The sequence below is a fragment of the Diaphorina citri genome, unplaced genomic scaffold (genome assembly GCF_000475195.1).
Source record: "Diaphorina citri unplaced genomic scaffold, Diaci psyllid genome assembly version 1.1 scaffold324, whole genome shotgun sequence".
Lineage (NCBI taxonomy): Eukaryota > Metazoa > Arthropoda > Insecta > Hemiptera > Psyllidae > Diaphorina > Diaphorina citri.
The window spans coordinates 91312-111079 of NW_007377759.1; the positions used below are offsets into that span (position 1 = coordinate 91312).

Here is a 19768-nt window from a genome sequence, read left to right on the forward strand (position 1 = left end):
AGAGAGGGAAATGTAATTGCAAGGCCTTATCGTCCCGAAAATGAAGAGAGAAGGAAGACAGGATAGGAAGAAGCCAGCCGTTCCGAGAACGAACATTATCAAATCAGCATAAACTAAGCCCCGGGCGGGAATCGAACCCGCAGCCTAGCGCTTACAAGGCAGACGCGCTATCAACCAAGCTAACTAGGCTGACTATAAGGGAAATTGCCTTTTCCCTTGTTATTGGGAGTCGAACCCGGATTTCGACCCTAATTTATGACTGCATGTAAATCTCTCTGATTCAACAGTGAATAATTAGGAGAAATCTTCATCCAAAGTCATTTTTACATGTTAGTGGTTAAGTGATACAAGGGTAACATGCATTCCCTGACCTTCCGTCTAATTGCACTTTCCTTGGTTCTCTCTCTCTCTCTTTCTGTCCCTCTGTCTCTTATAATTATTTGTTATTAATTTGAATAATTAATAATAATTAGAGCAGGGTTGTCCAACCTTAGGGCACCCGAGGGCCGCAAGAGACCAAGGTAGAGAGTTGGCGGGCCGCAAAAACAACACAGCAACGAGTGTAAATGATAAAGGAAGTTTAAATGAAGGGCCAGCAGTAAGAACGGACTAACCCACAAAATCCGAATTTTTCGGTTTTTGGACTAAGTCACAGTCTGAAACGCACTTTATTCACTAGTAGAGGAACTGGTGTAATGTAATTATAATATAATTTTATTTTATTATGAAAACTTACCACATGATGACACTAGTGCGATTTCTGTGGACATTCTGTAGCTGACACAAGTGCGTGAATATCGACATTCACGTCTTCGGTACACAAACGTAGAAGGTGTGATAGGGACTCGTCCGTAAATTTGGCTCTTTGTTTGTTTTTCACAAAATTTTCATGCATTAATTATTTTATTTAGTATATTTACTGTTATTTCTCATTTTCGTTCATTTTTTTAGGTGGGCCTTCGCGGGCCGCAAAAATGAGCTCGCGGGCCGCGGGTTGGACAAGCCTGAATTAGAGGAAATGAAATGCATTCGGTAACGAATTAAAAAGGTCGTGGTTTGGCTTCAGATCTCCAAGGTTTGTTGTCCGGATTCCTAATGATCAAATTTCCTTTATGACTTTTGTCAAATTTCATCAGAATTTTGGACTTCCCAATTCTCAGCCTAGTTAGCATGAAGGTTAGCGCGTCTGCCTTGTAAGCGCTGGTACCTATGTGAATCTAATAGATATCGTATCCGGGCCGAACTTTATCCTTAACAAATGAGATTCTTTCTCTGAACTTCTGGCTTTCTCCCATCCTATCCTTCTCCTTTCGATTTCGGAACGATAAGACCAAGACCTCCGTTGTTACCTATACAGTTTTCTCTATCAAACCTCTTTAGAAAAATTAAAATAATAAACTCACACCGATCGGTGAAAATTAGTGTACCTACCTAAGATTTCGGATGCATCTCCTATAATCATAACAGTGATTCATGAGGGCAGAGTTGAATGCATCGTTGGCACTGGATATGAAATTATGATTTATGCTACTTTAATACTCTAATGCAACTGGAAATTTGAAACAAGAGTAGATACCTACCTACCATCAAAAGAAAATTCAATGATAATTGTATGTAAGTGGGTGCGTGGGTAAGCATAGGCGCATGTTTTTTTTAGATTTTTCAAGGGCAAATGTATGATAAGTCCCAGAATATAATTTATGAATTTATGATTCAGAAAATCAAATGTCAAATAAGAAGGTGATTTATTCATTCATAAGTGCATCTCTTTCCCGTTTGAACCTAACATACCTATTGACTTGGGAAAGGCCAGGGGAAACAGTTTTATTGTCCGTTGAATGCACCAGTTGGTGACGAAGTTACTTCAAAGTGATTCTTTGGAAAGGCTGCAGTAATTTGATTGAAGTTAAGCCGTACTTTGCGCGTGGTTGGTAGCTACAGTTTCAACCAATCAGATTGTTTAATCCAAGAGTTAAACCGAGTTGAAACTCTGATTGTGACCCCGGCCATGAGAGTAACTAATTTTTATTCATTCATAAGTAAGTGCATCTTATGAACAGTTTCCCCTTTGAATCTAACACCTATTGACTTGGGAAAGGCCAGGGGAAACAGTTTTATTGTCCGTTGAATGCACCAGTTGGTGGCGAAGTTACTTCATAGAGATTCTTTGGAAGGGCCGCAGTAATTTGATTGAAGTTAAGCCGTTGCGCGTGGTTGGTAGCTGCAGTTTCAACCAATCAGATTGATCAAAGGGTAAACCGAGTTGAAACTCTGATTGTGACCCCGGTCATGAGAGTAACTAATTTTATTATTATTTATCTACCGAACGTTCATGTAAATTATCCCTCCTTCCTTTTATTTCTCTCCCTATCCCTCCTTAGTCACCACAATTGTAGACAATTATGTCTACAGTTTAGACAAGGAGTAAAATCAGCAATAGAGGATGATTGTATATGTTTAAAAATAAATCATACATGATTTATTGAAAAAAAAAAAAAAAAAAAAAATAGAGCATTAGTCTGAGAAGAGAAGGAGAAGGAGGAGGAGACGAAGAAGGGGGGGGGAGAGGAGAAGAAGAAGGAGGAGGAGAAAAAGAGGAGGAAGAAGAAGATGAAGAGGAGAGGAAGAAAAAGACTGTTTAATTATTTCAATGGGAATAATACGAGTACCTATAGCCATCTGGAGGCTATTTAGGTGGTCATTTAGATGACTATCGAAAAGCAATTTGATGAATTTATTGGCATTTAGATTGGTATCAAAGATTCTTCAAATAATGAGGTAAGATGGTGACATCTTAATATGTCCGTTGTTGCGGTACTTATGTTACGATTTTTGCAGGGGCTTGGCCTGATGGAATGTACAGTCCAGGGCCCTATTTCATTAAACACGCCATCGGTGCTGCGGCACAGTAACTGTACATGTCTGACATCAGTATTCGTATCTCGTATTAGATTCATGGAGCTTATCACACCTTTGAGACCCTTGGTCTCTACACTTAAGCCTCTAATGGCCGTTCATACCATTGAGAGTTAACACAGTGTCAAGGATTTAGATCTTACCGGCGCGGTGCTGCGGCACAGTAACTGTACATGTCTGACATCAGTATTCGTATCTCGTATTAGATTCATGGAGCTTATCACTTATCACACCTTTGAGACCCTTGGTCTCTACACTTAAGCCTCTAATGGCCGTTCATACCATTGAGAGTTAACACAGTGTCAAGGGTTTTTCTGACGTCACCCATTTGATTTACACAGGCCATCATTTCTTGAACTCTGGCTGGATTAACTAAAAACTCTCTGTGGAAAGATCGGGCGTAAGTTGGGCATCAGTAAATAAAATCAGTTCTCCGTATAAAAATAATAATAATAAAATCGTTGTTGCTCGTGTGTGTGTTTGTTTATTTTATATTTATTTATTATTAGGTACCAATAGGTACATATGTAAAGAAATACATAATATATTGATTGATGTTTATATTAAGTAGGTATTAAGGTACGTACCTATTCTCAGAAAAGCATTACTTGGTACCTGATTGTTTCTGTCAAAATATAACAACATATTCCTCGTGTACGTAGTGACGTCAGAGTTATTCAATGAAACAGATGTAAAGGCTGTGATGGTCTCCAGCTAGGTTTAGCTGCCTCGTCCTGAATTGAAACATCAATCTCAGTGGTGCAGTGGTTAGCGCGGTGAACTTCGGATCTGGAGGTTGGTGGTTTGAGTCCAAGTCAAGTCATAAAATTTAGCGTAGTGCATTAAGCAGGGACCGATATTTGTGACAAGCATTTATGCTGAACACAATTAAAATTATTATTATTTTTTTTTAAACATTGATGTGCGAACAACCATTGTAACATAAGGAACCATTTTTTAACCGCCAGCAAGTTACGCTGGTCAGGGGTTCGCTGGTCTGCTACTTGTTTGGTCTGCTTCCGCTATCCAGTTAGATGATGGTCTGGTCCCTGTTTATATTCCTCCAGATAGGATTGCGTCCATTGCTTCTAAAACCAGTGGGTCAGGCAGGTGTAGAACTCACTCAGAAAAAAAGGGCTTGTAAGCCCGACCCAAAAGCCCGATCTCGCCAAAAACCTAATGAGAAAATTTCCTTAATGTATTGAACATTTCTGCTAACTTCTATCAAAGTCAGATAAACCGTTCCGTTCGAGAGTTATATTGCAACAACCTACGTAAAACTTGGAACCCATTTCCTTCGTTCATACGAAGATTGCTATAATAGGAGAGTACCAATTTTTACTTTCTTCTTCTTCCTCCTCCCTGGTCCTAATTTCTTGTTTTTCCCCAATTACCCTTTGGGCTGAAAATAGTTTAGCGAACATTATTTTAATAGTGCGTGCTATATTTTGATAATAGTGGGTTGGTTATGGGCCATATTTTGGGTTGACAATAGCATCGTTTTTGGCTTTGGCTTAATATGAATCATTTATTTTTGTCTCTGGGTGAGTAGGTTTTGGCCCGCGAATATTAGGGGACACCGGGTTAGAGTTTGGCTTAATTTGAGTAGTTTTTCTCGCATTGAGTGGGTGCATGTGCATGTTGGTAAACAATGGCTTGAGTACTGATGATGCGTATTGTCAAATAATATCCAGCGGAAATGATGCGTACATTATAAGAATAACAGTTAAGCATAACGTTAATAATACACGATACACGAGGTTGAATATGTTGTGGTAATTTCCACCAGGGGCAGAAAATATCCTACCATCGAACAGTGGCAGTTCGCTGTACAATAACAAGATAGAAGTCAGTGGAAACTGGATAAGCATGCATTCCTTAGACTCCTTAGCCTTAGGCACCATGGTGGCTGAGGTTAAGGAGATAAGCATGCATTCCTTAGACTCCTTAGCCACTCTATGCGTTATGCTCTCTGCTTCACACAATTTTGAGATTTATACTGCTAGGTTGAGAGTTGATTTTGAAAAGTTCAGTCAAAGAGGCAATGTATCTCCTCTACCTACTCTATGCGCTATGCTCTCTGCTCCACTCAATACCTACTCTATGCGTTATGCTCTCTGCTTCACACAATTTAGAGATTTATACTGCTAGGTTGAGAGTTGATTTTGAAAAGTTCAGTCAAAGAGGCAATGTATCTTCTATTATGGGAGCATTACCTCAAAAGAGTACAAGGAAGAAGTGTTTAATTCATTAGTTGAAATTTTCGCAAACCCCTGTATGAATGAGAGCGAACTGCCGAAGTAATGGCTGGTTTGCATGCTTATATCGTCTCGCTTGGCGGAAATTGTGTCAATGTAGAGAGAGTTCCTCTGTGAATGACGTACACGGAGTGACAGACGAATGGCTAGGGGTCTTCCTAGAAATATTGACGTATGATGAGCTGAAGCCGGGCTTACACGATCTGTGTTGTTTAAATGACGTACACCATAAATATGACAGCTAGGGGTCTTCCTGGAAATATTGACGTAAGCTGGGCTTACACGATCTGTGTTGTTTCTTTTCTTCGTCCTCTTCTTCGCTTCTTCCATCTTCATAGAATTTATCTAGGTTTATCAATTTAGCAATGCCATGTGTGACAAGCACTCAGTCTGGCTGGGGGACTTTAAACAATGAGTATACCAGCGTGAAATTTCCCTTGCTAAAGAAATAGCAAAGGTTGAGTGCGAAGGGCATCCACTCGTAAAATTTTTGTGGCCAAAACCAAATATCAGCCCAAAGCAATCACTCCAGGGCTGACCCCGTCTGAACAAGGGAAAAGGAGAAGATGTGTGACAATGACAAGCATTCATGCTCAGTCCTTTATTCAATTTCATTTAATTTTTATTCTATTTCATTATTGTTTCACAGTCGAGTGGTCAGACCGTGATCTACATTGCTATCCGAGATTATAATCCAGAAGGTGTAGACAAGGAAGATGGTCTTGCCCTCAAGAAAGGAGAGAAAGTTGTGCTTATCCAGAAATCACCGGATGTCGAAACCAAGTAAGTTAAAATCGAGAAAATGATAATTATTTATGTTTGAGAAGTTTACAGTCAACTGTTTAACTGCTCAAGTTTTTACCGATGGAGCTTTCACCCTCCAATCGACGACAAGCCTAATTCACATACCTCATCCAGCCTTAGTATGGCCGGGTAAATTGCTCAGATGGTCACCCATCCTGCTTAACTTCAGACATCTTCTATTGCACTCAAAATATTGCATAATTACAATTTTAATTTTTTATGAAGGGCAAGGTGAACTTTAATCTTTAACAACGGAGTTTCCCTATGTGTTCCAATCTAGTGAGCTCCGAATCTATCAATTCGAAAATATTAAAGCTTGATGTTAATATTAAAATACTTAGAATTGTTGAATGGCTTTAAGCAAAAGGCTCTATCTCAGTTCAATATTCAATTCTACTTATTCTATTTTGTTTTGCCTTTTCTATTCTATTCCCCCTAGACGAGTCAAGCTTGATGATGAGGCAGAGTTACGTGAAGAGATCGGCGGCTCCCTGCTGGATAACTCAGCCGCCAAACATAAGCTCAGTGTGAAGCCGCCCAAAAACCATCCGGCCAGATCACGTGATGCATGGCCGGGTAAATTGCTCAGATGGTCACCCATCCTGCTTAACTTCAGTCATCTTCTATTGCACTCAAAATATTGCATAATATTACAGTTTTAATTTTTTATGAAGGGCAAGGTGAACTTTAATCTTGAACAACGGAGTTTCCCTATGTGTTCCAATCTAGTGAGCTCCGAATTTATCAATTCGAAAGGTAACGTCTTGATGTTAATATTAAAATACTTAGAATTGTTGAATGGCTTTGAGCAAAAGGCTCTAGCTTAGTTCAATTCTACTTATTCTATTTTGTTTTGCCCTTTTCTATTCTATTCCCCCTAGACGAGTCAAGCTTGATGATGAGGCAGAGTTACGTGAAGAGATTGGCGGCTCCCTGCTGGATAACTCAGCCGCCAAACATAAGCTCAGTGTGAAGCCGCCCAAAAACCATCCGGCCAGATCACGTGATGCATCGCCTAGTCCTGTGGGAGGGAACGCTGAATCTCTAGGAGCTACTAGCAGGTAAATGAATTGAATCGAATTGAATTTGATTGAAATGACATTAGTTTACTGGAAAATCTCCTAAGCTAAACCAAAGTTCCCATTTTGTGAAAAACGCCAAAATCGGGCAAAATATCTGAAAGATCAAATCGTATTCCTGTTCAAAATTGGTAGAAAATGGTAGATTGAAAAGTTACGAATTAAATTTGAGAACCTTTGATTCTTGGCCCGTTTAGAAAAGATGGGAAACAGGACTCGGTTTGTTCACTTTTGAGGTTTTTTTTTCCTATTGAGTCATTGAGTTTTAATTTTGATTTATTGGCTATTGGCTCTCGTTCTGTCTGATGAATACACATACAGTATCAACTTCGACCTTTACCTACTGGCAATGTGGCAATACTGGTATTAGTAGAAGACGAGGAAGGGGGAGGAGAAGAAGAAGGAGGAGAAGGTAGGGGGGCGAAGAAGAAAAAAAGAAGAAGAAGAAGAAGAAGAAGAAGAAAACAAAATGTGTGTTATTAATGTAATCGTAAATTTAAATTAATGGCTATGATACCAATAAAAAAGCGATCATAAAATAATAATAAAGAAGAAAGTAACTAGTTCAGTGAACTTGTCGAATTCGCTCAGAAAAATGGGGCCCCGCGGGGCCTTCAAAAGACGAATGGGATCGAAAAGTGAATCACCGGATTTCTTTCATGTGGCAAAGATGTGGACAAAATTGCCTCCAAATCGGACCAACTGTTCAAAAGTTATTGTGGAACAGACTTACTAAATGCAAAGGATAGCTCACTCGAAAGGGAATTTAGCTAAAATAGTGGCGGGAAAACTCATTTCCAAAAGAACAAAAGTGAAGAAGAAAAATACTTTCTTAACACCTTCTTCTTCTTCTTCTTCTTCTTCTTCTTCTTCTTCGCCTTTTCCCATATTCAGATGGGGTCGGCGTATGTCGTCGGCCTCTCAATCAGCTTTAGAGTGATCGCTTTGAGGCCAACCGGTTTTTGGCTTAACAAAGTTTTCCGAGTGGATACTCTTCACACTCAACCTTCGCTTATCTTCCGCAATCTTATCTTAACAGCTTAACACTATGATAGTCAAAAAAACATCCGCGGAAAAGCACAAAGCCGAAAATTCTTCACCTACGATGACCTCCCGGGACCTCCGGAGTGCAAGACCAATGTGACATCTTATTAGGTGGTCATCAAGATTTTCCAAAAGAAAATGAAAGAAAGAAAATTTGGACACCAACAGTTTTTCCGCGAAATACCTAGGTATAGGACAGGGATTTCCAACTTCCATGTGTATGCGGGCCACATGCTACGTTGGCTGGTACTTTGCGGGCCACATACACACGAGAGCAGGCCCGTATTCAGGATTTTCTTGAGGGCATCGGGGGTGGATGCTCCATTTTCGGAGTCCACCCCATAGTAAAAGAGCAGAAATCAAGTCTGAGGGACCAACCCTAAAAGCTTCGCGGGCCACAAAAATGATCTGCGGCCCAAAAATGGGCCGCTAGTTGGAAATCTCTGCTTTAAGACATAATCTGTGAACAAAACCGTGCGTGCATGCAATTACGAAAACCATTATATGAAATTCGCCCACAACTTTGGAATAGTTGAGAAATAAACATATTTTTGCTGATTATTTATCTTGATCATTTATTTGAAAATATTTAATTAGACTGGAATTAACATTTTTCTAGTGGATAATACTCGTATTTATCTGGTGGAATTCTTTGAAAATTATCAAAATAGACGCGGAATGCAACGTGCATTTCGAGTAGGTTGGAGGTACAGTAGAACCTCGATTATTTCAACTTACATTATTTCAACCCCAAAATCAGTTCTATTTTTTTAAAGTCTTCAAACTAACGAGTCTAATGACAAAAAAAAAAAAAAAAAAAAAAAAAAAAAAAGTATTTTTTTTTTTTTTTTTTTTTTTTTTTTAAAAATTTTTTTTATTTAAAAGGGAGAAATGTCGATTTTTGTTTGATTCTTAGTTTGTTTTCAAAATTTGTTTAATTTCAATAGGGTATTAATTACCCATTTTGTTCTTTTGTATCTAAATTTTGCCCCTTTTTCATTGTTTTATACGGAAATTTAATTACGAATATTTCAACTTTCCAATTAGTTGAAATAATCGAGGTTCTACTGTATTTTGCGTATCTGACTGAAGTGGATAGTAGATATTAATAAAGATTATGATAGGTACAAATAAAAATAAGAGATTAAAAAATAAGAACAGAAAAGAGGAAGAGATATTTTGGAATATTATTATTGATGGATTTTTGTGACGGTAAAAAAATATCTTGGTTGTTGAAGATAAACATGAGCAGATTCTCTAGAAAGGGAGGCTCAGGGCTTAGAAAAAATTACCCCTAAACTGAACTTCTAGGTTTCTGTCTTTCTTCAAATGACGAGCCTGTAAACAGTGGTGATAGCGGTGGATCTAATGGATCATTACAATTTAAGAGATATACCTACCTAAATAATATTATTATTTGATTATACTCAAAGGTCTGAGGTCCCTGATTGTGGGTAAACGTGGCAAGAAGCAAAAAAAGGGACAAAAACCGACCTCAAATGGGTTTGTCACGCGTAAAACATTTTATATTTTGGGTCAGAAATGTTTGTCATCGGACTTTTTCCACACCATGAGAACCAGCGAATAACACAAAGCTGAAAAGTGAAAATCTGAAAATAAAATAGTTTAATATGTTCGTAGGTAGATAGATATTTAAAATAACATATGAAAATAGTTTAAATATGACAAAACGAAAACGGTATCACCATTGAAAATGCAGATATAAATGTCATAAATTTGTAATAAGCTGCAAATAAAATTGTCGTAAATTGTCGTCAATTTAGTTGAAATTTAGCGGAGAAAGTAAAAATAAAATGTGATTAGTAATGTTTTCTCAAAAATGAAATACAATTAGAATGAATAAGTTATAAAGATATTGTCCATTCTAATAACAATTAGGTGTTGATGTTTAGACGGACATTATGAACTGAATTTTCTAAATAATTATTATTTGCTTGTGATGACCAACACCGGTAGCTCAGAGATACATAGGTAGAATGTTGGACTCGTAATCGGAGGGACTGAGGTTCGAATCCCTGTAGCGGCATGAAATTTTTGTCCTTCTCCTCCTTTTTTTTCTGCGTGGAAATTACACCTGATATTACTTATCTACTCCTTAGCCGTCACCAGACCTTGAGGGTCCTTAAATTCTTTAACCTCAGGCACCATGGTGCCTTAGGCTAAGGAGTCTAAGGAATGCATGCTTATCTCCTTAACCTCAGACACCATGGTGCCTTAGGGTTGAAACAAAACAAGAACATCCTAATGTGTACTCGTATAATTTGGCCCTTGGGTTTGACGACCAAACGCCATGTGGGTTGATAAAAATATGAATATGAACCCCATTAGCAAACGAAAATATAGAAAATGTGAAACGCTTGGATTATAAATGAGAAACGACCACAAGGTATGACCAGTATAAATTAAATCACTAGTAGGTATGACCGCCCTGTCGGAAAATATTAGTGGAAAACCCTGACCACCATGCATGGTGCAAGGCACTGTGGAAAATCTAGCGCGGGTATGCGCATGACGAAAAATACTAGCGATTGGGACTATCTGGGCAAGCTTTTCCGGCCTCACTCAGCCTGGGTGAAGTTAATGTGAGTAGGCCGGCAGCTTGTTGCCGAACAGAGGGTAAAATGCCTGTCACTGAAAACCTCAACGTGTGTCCAATCATATTCGACGACCGTCGATCGACGAGGTGAATCTATGTTGTCGAGGCAGTGTGGACGGTTCAGTCGACATCGATCGACGGCCGGTCGACCATGTGTGGAACACCTCTAGCGTTATACAGTAAGGTTTAACCCCATTTGTGTTGGTGCATATGCCTCTACACCTATTATACCTACAGTAACTTTACCTCCCTCATTTCCATCACAACATTACGCCTCATTATGAACAAGAAAATTCATCTTCAGATTCTTAAGAGAATGATAATAATAATATTGTGAAAATAATTAACTAGCGAAACATAAATAGCGGATAAATAAACTTGTCAGTCCTACGTAAATACATTCGAGTAGTCCAATGGAAGCAAGATACGAGTACAACTTTCCAAATTTCAAGAAAATTAGATCAATAGGTATGTATAATAGATCTTGAATCAATTTAATTAGATCTTAGATCTAGATCAATTTATCAAAATCCCTTGAAATTGGACAAACCATTATGACCACCACTCAAGCTCCACGGTCTGTCAGACAGTGTGGCGGAAAAAAACTTGACACGTAGATCTGTCAGACCGTCTGAGAGACGCGACAGGTAGACCGCGGTCTGAGCGTGAGTAGTTGCCTAGCTGGCCTTGTGCGCTTTAGGCCTCATCGGACCTTTAGGGGACCACTTCATCTAAAGGTGTGTCCAAACATAGTCGACCAGCCGTCACGTAGATCGCCGAGATAAATCTATGTTGTCGAGGCAGTGTGGACGGCTCAGTCGACATCCATCAAAGGCCCGGACGCGGCCGGTCGACAATGTGTGGACACTCCTTTAGTAAATTTTACAGTTTACTAACGAAACCATTTTTCTTCCCGCGGACTGTTCATATTAATAATTACAAATTGTCATATTCCACATTTGCGTCAGGCAGGTTTAACGAAATGTGTGGAACTTAGTAACATACCTTTTAGAAAGTAGCCTCCTACTTATTCTTTCGATTCTTAAAAAAAAAGAAAAAAAAAAAAAAATCTACCGCAAATCCTCTTTGAATAAAAATTGTGTAAGTCGGTACAATGCAAACAGTTCTAAAAGTCGGTTTACTATAAGCGTATACGATACGAATCTAAGTAGATCCAAGAAGTTCTGTTAGCTGTCTCCACACTTAATCGATCAGTGTTGATGGACTATGTATGGACACAGATTTATCTCCAAATAATAGACATTCTTTGAAGAGGAAGGGTATTTTGGAAAAAGCCATATTTCGCGGCTCATTTTTACTCATTTTCTGATTCTACCGAACTTCTCTCACACTTGTATGGACACAGATATATCTCCAAATAATAGGCATTCTTTGAAGAGGAAGGGTATTTTGGAAAAAGCCATATTTCGGGGCTCATTTTTACTCATTTTCTGATTCTACCGAACTTCTCTCACACACTGCAGCACGGTATAATCCCATGTGCCCAACTGGCAATTGAGTTTGAAGCTGATTCATACCCCCAGGTACCTCTTCTATATTGTATAACATACAGTACCCAGTGGTACCGAGTTCATACCCCATCGACCTTTTCCACACAGACTTCAGCCCTTAAACTGCTATAATACGACTAGTAGAGAGTTTAACGGACATTCCTAGAGCTCCAAAAATTGGTAACACCGGCTCCTCACGCTGAGACAGTCTGAAACACTTATTGGGTCTGAGATACCTAGCCTGACAGGTCTGAGATACCTAGCCTGACAGGTCTGAGATACCTAGCCTGACAGGTCTGAGATACCTAGCCTGACAGGTCTGAAGCTTTATTCCCGCCACACACGTTCGAACGGTCTGTTAGACCTTAGGTCTGTCTGAGCGTGAGTAGCCGGCATAAGAATGGACATTTCTTTAGGTCAAATCAAATCGATGATCTCCAAAGAAGCAAATTCTAGGCACCGATTTCTGGCCCAATTCGAACTGCTACAGGATAAATCGATAAATCATCTAGCGCAAGCGTCTATAATCCGTTGAAGGCACTAGTTCCTTTTTCCCGAAATCGCGTACTGCTGTCTTAGCCCAGACCCGGCTGGGTGAAGTTAATGTGAGAAGGCTGGTAGCTGGTATTTGAAGGGAGGGTAAAACCCCCGTTAAGCTATAGAAATAGAAAACTCCTCAACATCCCTCACTATAAGTTCCTTATACATATTTTACCAGTGAGAAGGTCCGGGGCATGATTCGGACATAGCCCTGGCTTATGGCTATTAGAGTCTCGGTGGCTAATCGAGTGAAGTTTTTAATTTTGAGTGACAATAAACAAGACAATTATGAGTCGAGCGAAAAACGGGAAAACATTGCGAGAATAGCGGTTTCCAAAATGAGGCCCAGTGATACAGGAAAGGTCTCGTGTCAAAAAATTTGAGACACAGACGAGGCGAAAACTTTTCTTCTTTTTCTTCTATAGGTTTGATAGAGGGAACTTGTAACTGCTAAATTCTTACTGTCCCGAAAGCGAAGAGAGAAGGAAGACAGGATAGGAGAAAGTCAGCCGTTCCGAGAACGAACCTTATCTGTTTGCCTCGTTTTCGTACATCACTAAAATATGAGACCTCGCCTTTTTTTTACATTTTGGCTCTAAGTACATTCAGCAACAAAATATTATTGGTGTTGATTGCACAAATTCTGTTTGGATACCTCCTGCTGTTAAGTGTCTTCCATCTGTTTTTAGACCTGAAGTGCAGTTTCTCAATTCTTTGACAATGTTCTTAATTTTGGCATTGAATTAGCACACAGGCACACACACTACTGCCCTCTCTCTCTCTTTCTATCTCACTCTCTCTGTCTATCTCTCTCTTTTCTTCTTCTTCTTCTTCTTCTTCTTCTTCTTCTGGCAATGAAAACAGTATTACTGCCTATAGACGTCAGACGAGTGACAGATTTATTTCGGCTTGTCATGCAGACGGTCCTGGGTTCGGTTCCCGGAGGGAAAAAAATCTTGAAGCCGGCACAAGCCAAATAACCGTTTCTATCACAAATTTGTGCAAACCGAACAAATCGGCATGCGCAAGCTAGTTTGTGCAAATGGCTTGATCGTGTAAACGGGCCATCAGAGTTCAATTTAAACTTGGTTTAGCTGTGCGAACGACATGTCCATAAGCATTATTAAAGCGCCTAAGAGGGAGAGAGAGAGAGAGAGAGAGAGAGAGAGAGAAACTTGGTTTAAATTTAACTCTCGGAGCGCCAGCCTAGTTAGCTTAGTTGGTAGTGCGTCTGCCTTGTAAGCGCTAGGCCGCGGGTTCGATTCCCGCCCGGAGCGGATTTTATCCTGATGGGATAATGTTCGTTCTCGGAGCGGCTAGCTTAGCTTACTCCTATCCTGTCTTCCTTCTCTCTTCGATTTCGGGACGATAAGACCATAGCAGTTACAGTTCCCTCTGTCAAACCTCTTTAAAAGAAAGAAGAAGAAAAATGTATGCTCATGATTTGTTTGTGTGTAGAGCCGAAAATAAATTGTCTCTGCCGGTAATCGAACTTGGGACATCCGGCGTAGCGAACAAGTCTAGCGTGATATCTCACCTTTCGTTTTGCTTAATAATATAAACGGGATTTTTACTCAGATTACGAACCCGACCATTGGTGTAGCAAAGCGCTAACCTACCTTAACCTGGGTATATATATATGTACCTACCTACTTTTAGATGCTGGATTTGGTGATCGAATAAATTTAGATGTGAACTCGGCAAATTTGCATTTGCTTGTTTGTCAGATTTTCCCCTATTGAAGGTCAAGGAGTTTTTTAAAAAAACATGTGTCAATTTTACAAAAAGAAATGCATCATTCTGGTTCTAATTGTTTGTAAAACAATGAGAGTGCTTTGTTCTCGAATTTTATTCACAAATTTGTTCATTATAAAACCGGGTATCTAACGTGCAATAAATAAGAAAATGCCGTAAGTTGGGGTATCACTGTCCTTGAGGGTAACTTTGTCCACCCTCGTTCCTCCCGTTTTTAAATATGTGAAGGTAAATCTAGACCCGTAAAGGGACAATGATACACAAGGTTATGGGCATTAAGTCCTTTAAAGCAACATTAGCCTATTAAAAAAAAGAAAGCTCACCCCTAAAGGGGATTTAGCTTTTGAAAAAATGTGGACAAAGTTACCCCTGAGGACCAATGAAACCCCAACTTACAGTACCCGTGTTTGACCAATGGTACATCTGTTTCATTGAATAACTCTGACGTCACTACGTACACGAGGAATATGTTGTTATATTTTGACAGAAACAATCAGGTACCAAGTGATGCTTTTCTGAGAATAGGTACGTACCTTAATACCTACTTAATATAAACATCAATCAATATATTATGTATTTCTTTACATATGTACCTATTGGTACCTAATAATAAATAAATATAAAATAAACAAACACACACACGAGCAACAACGATTTTATTATTATTATTATCACAGATAGTTTTCAGTTAATCCAGAATTCAAGAAATAATGGCCTGTGTAAACCAAATTGATGACGTCAGAGAAAATCCTTGACACTGTGTTAACTCTCAATGGTATGAACGGCCATTAGAGGCTTAAGTGTAGAGACCAAGGGTCTCAAAGGTGTGATAAGCTCCATGAATCTAATACGAGATACGAATACTGATGTCAGACATGTACAGTTACTGTGCCGCAGCACCGATGGCGTGTTTAATGAAATAGGGCCCTGGACTGTACATTCCATCAGGCCAAGCCCCTGCAAAAATCGTAACATAAGTACCGCAACAACGGACATATTAAGATGTCACCATCTTACCTCATTATTTGAAGAATCTTTGATACCAATCTAAATGCCAATAAATTCATCAAATTGCTTTTCGATAGTCATCTAAATGACCACCTAAATAGCCTCCAGATGGCTATAGGTACTCGTATTATTCCCATTGAAATAATTAAACAGTCTTTTTCTTCCTCTCCTCTTCATCTTCTTCTTCCTCCTCTTTTTCTCCTCCTCCTTCTTCTTCTCCTCTCCCCCCCCCTTCTTCGTCTCCTCCTCCTTCTCCTTCTCTTCTCAGACTTCTCAGAGTCGAGTGGGTATAAATTGCATTTGTGTCGCGCGTCGTGTACTTGACATGCATTTGGCGACGTGGACATGCTGTCATGCTCCCCTGATCTTGATAATCGCGCGACACGCTCCGCTGTACTTGTGATAATTATATGACAAGAGAGATGGGAGGGAGAGATTTTTTTTTTTTTTTTTTTTTTCAATAAATCATGTATGATTTATTTTTAAACATATACAATCATCCTCTATTGCTGATTTTACTCCTTGTCTAAATTGTAGACATAATTGTCTACAATTGTGGTGACTAAGGAGGGATAGGGAGAGAAATAAGAGGAAGGAGGGATAATTTACATAAATGTTCGGTAGATCAATAATAATAAAATTAGTTACTCTCATGGCCGGGGTCACAATCAGAGTTTCAACTCGGTTTAACTCTTGGATTAAACAATCTGATTGGTTGAAACTGTAGCTACCAACCACGCGCAAAGTACGGCTTAACTTCAATCAAATTACTGCAGCCTTTCCAAAGAATCACTTTGAAGTAACTTCGTCACCAACTGGTGCATTCAACGGACAATAAAACTGTTTCCCCTGGCCTTTCCCAAGTCAATAGGTATGTTAGGTTCAAACGGGAAAGAGATGCACTTATGAATGAATAAATCACCTTCTTATTTGACATTTGATTTTCTGAATCATAAATTCATAAATTATATTCTGGGACTTATCATACATTTGCCCTTGAAAAATCTAAAAAAAACATGCGCCTATGCTTACCCACGCACCCACTTACATACAATTATCATTGAATTTTCTTTTGATGGTAGGTAGGTATCTACTCTTGTTTCAAATTTCCAGTTGCATTAGAGTATTAAAGTAGCATAAATCATAATTTCATATCCAGTGCCAACGATGCATTCAACTCTGCCCTCATGAATCACTGTTATGATTATAGGAGATGCATCCGAAATCTTAGGTAGGTACACTAATTTTCACCGATCGGTGTGAGTTTATTATTTTAATTTTTCTAAAGAGGTTTGATAGAGAAAACTGTATAGGTAACAACGGAGGTCTTGGTCTTATCGTTCCGAAATCGAAAGGAGAAGGATAGGATGGGAGAAAGCCAGAAGTTCAGAGAAAGAATCTCATTTGTTAAGGATAAAGTTCGGCCCGGATACGATATCTATTAGATTCACATAGGTACCAGCGCTTACAAGGCAGACGCGCTAACCTTCATGCTAACTAGGCTGAGAATTGGGAAGTCCAAAATTCTGATGAAATTTGACAAAAGTCATAAAGGAAATTTGATCATTAGGAATCCGGACAACAAACCTTGGAGATCTGAAGCCAAACCACGACCTTTTTAATTCGTTACCGAATGCATTTCATTTCCTCTAATTCAGGCTTGTCCAACCCGCGGCCCGCGAGCTCATTTTTGCGGCCCGCGAAGGCCCACCTAAAAAAATGAACGAAAATGAGAAATAACAGTAAATATACTAAATAAAATAATTAATGCATGAAAATTTTGTGAAAAACAAACAAAGAGCCAAACTTACGGACGAGACCCTATCACACCTTCTACGTTTGTGTACCGAAGACGTGAATGTCGATATTCACGCACTTGTGTCAGCTGCAGAGTGTCCACAGAAATCGCACTAATGTCATCATTGTGGTAAGTTTTCATAAAAAAATAAAATTATATTATAATTACATTAAATCAGGCCACCCCCCCCCCCCACGAGGGGAAAGAAAGGTAGTTACTACGTGAAGGAGGAGCACACAAATTATTAAGTGAATAAATGGCGGGGTACAAAATTGATTTCTAATCTTTTTTGGGTTGGGATGGAGTTTTGTTTATTTTTTGTGGCACTTGATTTGTTTTGGGAGGAACGACTTGGCGGGGTCTTTTTTATGCCACGAAGTGGTATTTTTTGGGGGGATCTCATAACTTTTTGCAGAAATTTAGCATAATATGACGTATGAGCGTAGCGCAACAAAGTATAAAGGTAGGTAATAGGCATAGTAACATCATTTGGTAATGTTTGGTGAGTTTGGGTTATTTCTGAGTGAAAACACCATAGTAATATATTTGGGTAAGTTTTAGTAAGTTCGGGTCGTTTCCGAGTGAAAAATACCATAGTAACATCATTATGTAAGTTTTAGTAAGTTCGGGTCATTCCCGATTTTAAAATACCATAGTAACATTATTGCGTAAGATTTGGTAAGTTTCGATAATTTCCGTGTGAAAAATGCCATAGTAACATCAGTGGGTAAGTTTTAGTAAGTTCCGAACATTTCCGAGTGAAAAATACCATAATAACATCATTGGGTAAGTTTTGGTAAGTTCCGATCATTGCCGAGTGAAAAATTAAATAATAACATCATTGGGTAAGTTTAGGTAAGTTCTGATCTTTTCCGAGTGAAATACATCATGATAATGTAGGGGAACTGTGCCAGCAAAGCGTGCTATAAGGTCTTATCCGCAAGCGAAGAGAGAAGAAAGACAGGATAGGAGACAAACTAGCCGAGAACGAACCTTGCTTGCCATGCAGAAGGTCTCGGGTTCGACGTCCAATTTGTCTCTCTCCTACTCTCCTCCTCCTCCTCCCACACTTTACACGTTCTGATTCTGATATAGGTCATTGATTCGCTGGCCGGTGCGGGGTACTCCCGTTGTAAGAAAGATGGAGGAGAAAAAAAAAATAGAAAGAAGAGGCAGAGGGGGAGAAAGAGAGATGAAGATTGTTAGAGGAGAAAACGTATTAGGAATTAGGGTATTAGGCGATAGAGGAATAGGGAGGTACCTAATAAACACAGTAAAAGGTCATTGACCCGCTGAGTTTAGCCGGTGTTTCTGGTTTGTTACCCGTACTCCCATACCATAGGTTGGACTACTCTGTCCAGGAGATTAATAGGCGTCCACAACGGAGAACCGACCATCAACCATAGCCTAGTACCGACCCAAGAGAAAATAAACAAACCATGCTAATGAATAAAAGCGTCCTCAACGGAGCCTTGACCAAAGTACTGACCCTCACAGAAAATGAAGGATATTTTTTCTGTGATGGTAGATGGTTTTGTGTACATTTTTGATAACATTCGAACCTCAATATTTTGAAGTGTATCTAAAAGCAGGAGGTTCCAGGCTCCGTTGTGGACTCCCTGGTCAATTTTCTTGGCGATGGTCAATGGTCTGGACTAGGGTCACTGGTCTATGGTCGCTCTTGTGGACCCAGAGGACTGAAGAGTCACTTGACGTCACACTCTAGCATGTTTACACTGATGAGATTTTGGCAGGCGAAACACACAGGGGCTATCTTGTCCATCTCTCTGTTTACAGGGTCCTCTTGGTCACTTTATAGTAGATTTTTGACGATCTCAACGTTTCGTTTTTCAAGTCACTGTATAACTGCTACAAGGCTTTTAATCACGTTGGTTTTACCCTCCATTCGGCCAAAAGCCACCCACCTAGTCACATCAACCTCACCCAGCCTGAGTGAGGCCGGGGAAAGCCAACAGCACGCGATTTCCCAGATGGTCACCCATCCACCCAGATATCAACCATGCACTACGTTGCTTAACTTCAGTGATCCAATGGGAATGTATTTAATGTGCTATCGCCGCGCTCCGTCCGGCTAGATAAATGTTTCTATTTATACCCGTTGCACATTGGAAGTGCAATGGCACGACTACGCTTCTAATGTGAGAGGTGAGAGAGGCCTTATACCGATCCCTCTCAAGATTCACACTGACTTCTTACTCATCCGTGTCCAAGAACTCCTCTCTGATATGAACCTATGGGAGGAATTATAATAATTGTGTCATACGTTAAATGCTTGTCACAAAACAAAAGTCGTTCCCCACTCAATACACTACCCTAAATTTCAAGACTTGACTTGGACTCGAACCACCAATCTCCAGATTCAAAGTCCAACTTGCTAACCACTACACCACTCAGGTTGGTATGTGAACCTCTAGTTT

At 39.5% G+C, this 19768-nt stretch overlaps 1 protein-coding gene across 1 annotated transcript in view; it reads left to right on the plus strand.

Annotated features, from left to right (window-relative positions):
* The first annotated feature begins 5856 nt into the window (after positions 1-5856).
* The window catches only part of LOC103507575 (obscurin-like), a 123172-nt gene continuing 109260 nt past the window's right edge, over positions 5857-19768 (plus strand). The window contains exons 1-2 of the mRNA XM_026822405.1: positions 5857-5957; positions 6860-7039. The gene's annotated coding sequence lies outside the window, so the exon portion shown is untranslated. The remainder of the gene's footprint in view (positions 5958-6859; positions 7040-19768) is intronic.